Source organism: Raphanus sativus, unplaced genomic scaffold (genome assembly GCF_000801105.2).
Source record: "Raphanus sativus cultivar WK10039 unplaced genomic scaffold, ASM80110v3 Scaffold0548, whole genome shotgun sequence".
In the NCBI taxonomy this organism is placed as follows: Eukaryota; Viridiplantae; Streptophyta; class Magnoliopsida; order Brassicales; family Brassicaceae; genus Raphanus; species Raphanus sativus.
In genome coordinates this window covers 8,602-15,934 of record NW_026615866.1, presented here as the reverse complement: position 1 = coordinate 15,934, position 7,333 = coordinate 8,602, and the positions used below count along the sequence as shown (strand labels likewise).

General features: G+C 28.5%; 1 long non-coding RNA gene across 1 annotated transcript; it reads left to right on the top strand.

The window, feature by feature from the left end:
* The first annotated feature begins 5,801 nt into the window (after positions 1-5,801).
* Positions 5,802-7,104, top strand: LOC108853362 (uncharacterized). The gene is made up of 4 exons (XR_001949718.2): positions 5,802-6,090; positions 6,235-6,436; positions 6,560-6,581; positions 6,734-7,104. It is a non-coding gene; the product is annotated as an uncharacterized LOC108853362 (long non-coding RNA).
* Positions 7,105-7,333: the final 229 nt, after the last annotated feature.

Below are 7,333 nucleotides of genomic sequence, written 5' to 3'. Positions count from 1 at the left end.
CTCAAATTTGGTGCATGGTTTGAATCCACGTGCAAACTTTTTTTTGTAGGAGACGAGAAACAATAGTTATATTTTTTCTGATGTAAATGAGACCCGGTCAGAGTAAACGTCTCTTCAAAACAATGTCTTACCTTCGACGTTCACTGATAAAAGAATATACAGTTTATTTTTCTTCTAATTAACATGTTCCTAAGATCATTAGATAGGGTTCTTAGCGCTACATTATCCCCTTTATACAAGACATAGGAGGTGTATTCAGTCAAAATTTTAATTAATTTGATTTCCAATGAATTTTTTAAGGTGAATTTAAAAACCAGGTGTGATTTTTTTCGAATCATTCTAGAATTTTATCTAAAACTATAAGATTTTTATTTTTATTTTTATAACTAAAAAATATTTTCAAACACTTTAGACACACTTAAAATGATTTTTAATTTAAATTTTATTCAATATATCGGATTTAATAGTTGTGTTACTTTATAGTAGATTACGATGTTATGTTGCTTCATATGAAAGTATTAACTAAACTAGATTTTGATATACGCTTCGAAACACACAATTTTCCTTTGGATTATAAATAAATTTGGATATGAATTAATGTTTAAAGTTTGTTGTATATTATTATGTTAAAAAGTCGTATTATATCGGATAATAAATTTTGTTTAGATTTATATAATTTATTAATTAGTTTATTTGATGTCTATAAAATCTTATATATGTAAATATTGCATGGATATTTTACCCAGACCCGAAACACATAACCGATTGGATTTTTTACCTATTGGATATTTTTGACTCACGTATATGTTCGAGTTTCAGTATCAAAGTAACCAATTTTTGGGCGTATAATGTATATTTGGGTTTTTCATATATGCTTTCAGTATTACAGATATTTTTTAGGAAAATCAAATTTTTAAAAAATATATTTTAAGTATTCGGATAAAACTTTGGATAATTTTTTGGTTCTTAGGCTAAGATTCGGAAAACAATCCAAGTATTTTTGGATTTTCTTTTATTTTCATGTATTTTTCGTGTTTCGACTTTTCATGTAGTTTGAATATTTTTGGGAAATATATGAAACGAACCAGACCCGTCACGTACCCAAATACATGTATTTTACATGTACTTGAATTATGGATTCGAATTGACCTGGATCCAAAATGAACCAACCTAAATTTAAACTGATTTAAAAAAAAATACTTAATTGGATCTAAATGTCTAGAAACGAAGAAATCAGGATTGAAATGAAACAATTTGTATATAACCCGAGGAACCGAATGCCCGAATCCAATTTCTCTCATTATATTTTTGTGCGTTTTATAAGAGTATATTTGTTGAGCTAGTGATATTTAAATTTAGTTGAAAGATATTTGCTAATTTAATAGCATAGATTTGCAGTGTTTTTACTTTTTGTTAACAAAAAACAAAAATAAATATTTGTAATTTTAATAATTTTTAAACTTATCAGAAATAACAAAATGTTATTGTTAATACTTTCTATAAAATTAATGTAACATAATGTATATATTTTGTTTTAAAGATGGTTTATTAAAGTGTTTTTATTAAATTTTATTTTTAAATATTTGTAATTATATAATGTAAGATGGCATGGTATATATGTTGTATGATATATGTTAACTAATTTTTATAATTGATATCTAAATATTAAGCATAAGATATGGTATATAACATTATTGTATAAAAACCATAATATTGAGTGATAAATTTTTTTAGAGAAAAAGTGTATCACATGAAATGAGGAGTACGTATAATATGATTCATTTAAGAAAAATAAAAATTTGTATAGTTAAGTCATTAGTGGTAGGATCAAAAATAATAAATAATTATACATGAGTCCAACAATGTTTTTATAGTAGATTTTTAAAATGATTTTGTTTTAACAGTATAGATTAGAGGTAGAATATGAAGACAGAATTTCAACAAACATTTTCAAGAATACGAAAAAATGTTAAAAATAGAACTGACTTATTTTTAGTGAAATATAAAGCCCTTAAATCTCTCGAATAAGTGAAGCAGAAGAAAGTTCACTTATGATGCATGAACGAAGATACCACGTGGTTTATCACCGAAAGCCACACGTGTAGTCAACAACATAACAAAAACAAGTATGTAATAATTGATTTGGTTACATTAAAGCTTGACAAAATCTCCGTAATTTTAAATTTTCTTTTCGATTCAAACCGAAAATTTTTAGATATCCGTAATTCTACAAACTAAATCAAATAATAATATGTACGTAAGAAATGAAACAAATCATTAATACTAATACATTTAGAAACGAATATCTGATCTGATCTGTTATATATATATATATATATATATATCTTTAAGAATTATATATAAGTTATATAAAATTATATTGTACACAACGTTCACAGTATTTTTATTTACTAAATTTATTAAATTATTTATTAGAATTTTATAAAGTAAATAACTTTTTGTAATAAAATATTATTATTTTATATTATATTGAATTTTTATTTATTTTCATTTACTTTTACTGATCGAATTGGATATCTAGTCAAAAATTTAAAATTTTCCAGATATTCAGAATATCGAATATCCGAGTGACTACAAATTGAATCGAATCATATAATTGGTTATTCAAACGAAATGAATCGCATCACGAATTCCTTCAAAAATCCGCATATCCATTGTGTGTCCACCCTAGACTACATAATATTAGACATGATTAACAGTTTTGTATCGGAATGTAGATTTCCTTGTGTTTGTTTATTGTTAGTTAATTTCAGTTAAAATACAAGAACATCTACATTAAGGTTATTATTATTATTTAGATATTTAATATTCTTTGTATTTGTAAAAAAAATTATTTGTATTTTTAAAAAATATTATTTTTATTTATTGTGTAAAAATAAATTATTTAAGAGGTTATCCATTTTATACAAAATACAGAATTTGTATCATCCCATCCAACCAGCAACATATGCTATAAAACTGAACAGGTTATAATTGATGTTTGGCACATTGATCCACCGTAATTGTGTAAAATTTATCCCGCAGATTATCAAACGGCTTAACCTGCTCTTTTGTTCTCTAGATAAAGCTTCTAAGCTCTAAGTTTTCTAGAAATTCGGTATTTATCAATAATGTTGTCATCAGATTACAATCTTACAAGCATATCTGGGGAAAAAGAGGTCAAGATTTGATGTATAGTGTGTTCACATCCTTCTTTTTTTTTGGTCAAAGTGTGTTCACATTCTATGCACATAAAGATGCTGAGACTCAGAGTGATTGTAGTTATACCATCAAACCAGACAAAATAAACCACCTGATTGTGTAATTGAATATTAATATATGTGTAACCCAGGACTAATTATATACACTGGACACTAATTTATACTATATATAGTGTGTTGACACATCTATACACATATTGCTTGATTTGATTTCAATTAATGTTACTTTTTATTATGCTCTTAAATGTTTCAAAAATTTAGGACTATAAGTAGTTATTTATTTTCATATTATTTGACTCATAAGTAATTAAAATTATTTATATTTTTCAGATATTGATTTAATTTATTAACTATTTATTTTTATCATTTATTGAGGTAGGTGGCTATATTAGCTTACTAGAGATGCTAATTTGTCAATACACTGACACACATTGTAGCAAAAATATAAATAAATCTATTTTTCGTGCCCGTACTTAATGTATATATTGTGATATCATCTAAAACAAAAATATGTTTCATCAAATAAAATTACATGCTACTTAAAAGAAGCAACACAGAACTGTTAATGGTCAAACTTATTTACGAATGTTGTTTTTGCTAATGACAAGCCAACATATATATAGGACTTTCTAGTATAAAAAAATCGGTTTTCAAAAACATCTCACGATTTGGAAAAATATGGAAGCTCATCGTCGTTGTTATTTCTAATTAACATTTTCATTTATTTTAAATCAAACTTGATCACTTTTATAGGTCAAAAGACTCAAAACTGATAAATCCCCCCTATGTGTAAAATTGATTTTCTTGACCTAAAAAGTTAAGAGAGATAGTAATTTTGAAAACAAAAATATGCCTAAATCGGTGGTATTCTTGCAAGTTCTCATATTTATGGTAATTTTAATATATTTTTTTAACGTTTACTCTGATATTTTCACCTGATGAGACGATCATTCATTCAATTTTACTAATATACTATGCTTAGAAGTTAGAACCGTGCGAAGGCTTTTTAATGCCGTAAGCAAAAAAAAGAAATAGTACGTATTTTTAACAATATTATCTTATGACAAACTAATATATATATATATATATATAAGTAATCAATCTCGAAAAATAAATTTTTGATAGAAGATAAAAAGTATTTTATTGTCACTTTAGGTTTATTTAAAAAAATATAAAACTGAAACATACAAATTAGTCTTTTAATTACATAGCTTCTTTTAAATTGTTAAACTAAGCAATAAAATTATATAAAAATGAATAAAAAGTTAATATGGTCTAAAGTGATCGTAGAAATATATAAGTTGTAATTAAAGAAAATATGTGAAAAGAACATTGATTGTGATTTGTTGATCTATGAATCTAGTTAACAAGCAATCAACAAAGTTTGTCTATGTATGTAAAAATATATAAATGTATGCCCTATAATTTTTTGTAAAAATTAAGCGAATGCTTCAACATTTATTCTGTAGGCACGGCTATGACTATGTTCCTTTCCTTAATAATTGAAAATTTAGAACTAGCATTCATGAATGTCATTTTTTTTGTTAAGTCTTAGTGAAAACCTTGCATTATGTCATAAAACTCTGAAGTCTAAACCATCATCAAATTTTGACTAGAAAAATGCAACAAAAGTGAGTCAAAGTAGGCAGAAACAAGATAATTGCTAGCTAGTCGTACAAAGTTTATGAATGCTGCTAGCTAGATCCAGTATTGTTAATACGTGTCCTAAATCTTAAATAAACAAGTATTTTAAAAACGTTGAGGTGGTAAGTTATATGAATTAAATAATGAATTTCGTTAGGCCAAGAGAAAATAAGGTTATTTTAACCTGTCAATTTTTAGACTTTATCATCTACCTATTGAGATAAAGATGAGTAGAAAGCATTTTGATTGGTAAGATCAAAAACAAATTCGAGAGTGGTTAATAATAGTATTAAGGCAGGTAAGATATAAGCAAATCCCATAATAAATATGTGCTTGTTATGGTTTTGACCATCCAGCCATTATCAACATTTGATCATGACCATTCTTTTACATCACTAGCAAACTCGTTCACACTGGCACAAACTCAAAGACCACTGCCCTAGAAAGTAAGTCCTTTTGATTGCTAATTATAAGGTTTCGATATAGATCAATTCATTGAAATATATAAGTCCAATGTTGATTAACAAGAGATAATCGTTGAAATATATAAGTTCATTGTTGATTAACAAGAGACAACCATTGAAATAAATAAACAATTTTCAAAAACATAATTTTCGTATCTTTCAAACGTTTCGAACCAAATACTTTTTGGTCACAGAAGAAAATAAATTTGTTAGCCAACTTAGTTTTTTGAAAAATTATCTTTAGAATCATATATATAATGAGCCACTTTGCTCTCTCCTCAGGTCATCCACGTCAGTCTTTTTTAATAATTGTGGGACCCACATTTTTTTGGTTTGATTTTATAATTAAGTTTCTGCGGTTGGTTTGATGATTTAGCCAATATGATTTTGGTATATGTGCTGGTTCGGTTAGGCGTATGAGAGTTTGGTTACTTAACAAAAAAAAAAAGTGTTTGACTAGCTTAGGGTTTCATTGTTATTTCTTCGCCTCCTCAACTTCGTCGTCTCCGATATTTCCCTGCAAATACAATGTTTTTCCCTGTTAACCTTCCATTCCGTTCAGCGAATGAATATTCACCATCACTCTCAATTAAACTTCTTAATCAAGCTTGATTCTTCGATAATGTCTTCTTCCGATGTTGTTGTTGCGCAATCAGTTGACCCGGTTCTTTGTTTCTCGGCTTCTCCGTTTTTGGGACTAGAAAAACCTCAAAAAGCATGGTGAATTCATGGGAATCACCCTACTTCTCCTTGATGAGAAGGTATTGTATCAACAAGCATCTTATATTTGATCTAAATCTTTTTTAAAGGCCGAAGCTTTAAATGAGACGGTTCCCGTCAAAGTTTCACGATTTGGTTTTTTTGGAGGTTTGATTTGACTTGACCTGATTTCGAACTGGATACAGACACTGGTTCCAGACACCGAAGGTTGGACAATGGATGGGCATTAGGATTCACTGATATACAGGACCTCAGTGCTGTGAGACCCCGCCGGCTCTTAACCCGGTCTCCGGTCGGGTCATGTGGAGAAGCTGGGTGGGCTTGAAGCTTACGTCTCTGGCTCTCCCGATTCCAAGTTGTGCGCCATCCTCATCTCTGATGTTCTTGGTAAATTCTTCTTCTTCTTCTTTGCTTTGATCTCGAAGTTATATGTTTTAGTCAAAGACATTAATTTTATTGGACCCATTTTATCGCTGTATTCTGACTTGAGCTTTGTATTCTCTTCTTCAGGGTATGAAGCTCCAAACTTGAGGTAATAGATTGTTCCATCCCGTTAGATTTTGCATGTGTGACTGTAAATAGTTTTGTTGGTTTTGCATTTTTACATGCTGAAGTCTTTTGTAAGAATTTGAACTTGATCTTATTTGATATCACTGGATAAGATGTGATTGGTTTCACTGGCAGCAAGTCTTGTGGTCACGGTTTGATTGCATTCTCTTCGGTCATTGTTCCTTATTGCAAGTTTAGAAGAAGACGATTAGATTCTATGATGAATTCCTTGCGTCGTCACTACCAACCAGCACGGTCAGCAATTCATTCCACCTGAATTAATTTATTGTGTCCTTGCAGAGAGAGATGGTTTGAGTTCTGGGAATGTTCGAGTTGACGATAGTGCTGCTGTTGATATTTGAAGGATTGGATTGTATTTACAGCTTTATTGTGTAATGCTTTAGTTTTTTTTAATTTGTTTGTGTTTGTTTGATGATTTTTCATTTGCCTACTGTTGCACAACACCCTTATCTTATCTCTGTATATGCAATTCAGGTGGAGTAATAGTTTGGAATCATATATATTTTTATGTCCTCATAGAAAGATTTATGAAACTTTATAACAAAATCCATCATTTAAAATTATAGAAAGAATTAGCTTAAAGTAGAGTAGCAGCTGATTCGTGTTTTCCAACAACAACTGACTGAGATGTTGTCTTTTTATTTAGCATTTTTTCATTAGTTTAATAGCTAGAAGAAGGTGACAGGTGTCCATCTTCAATGTGAGCACATGGAT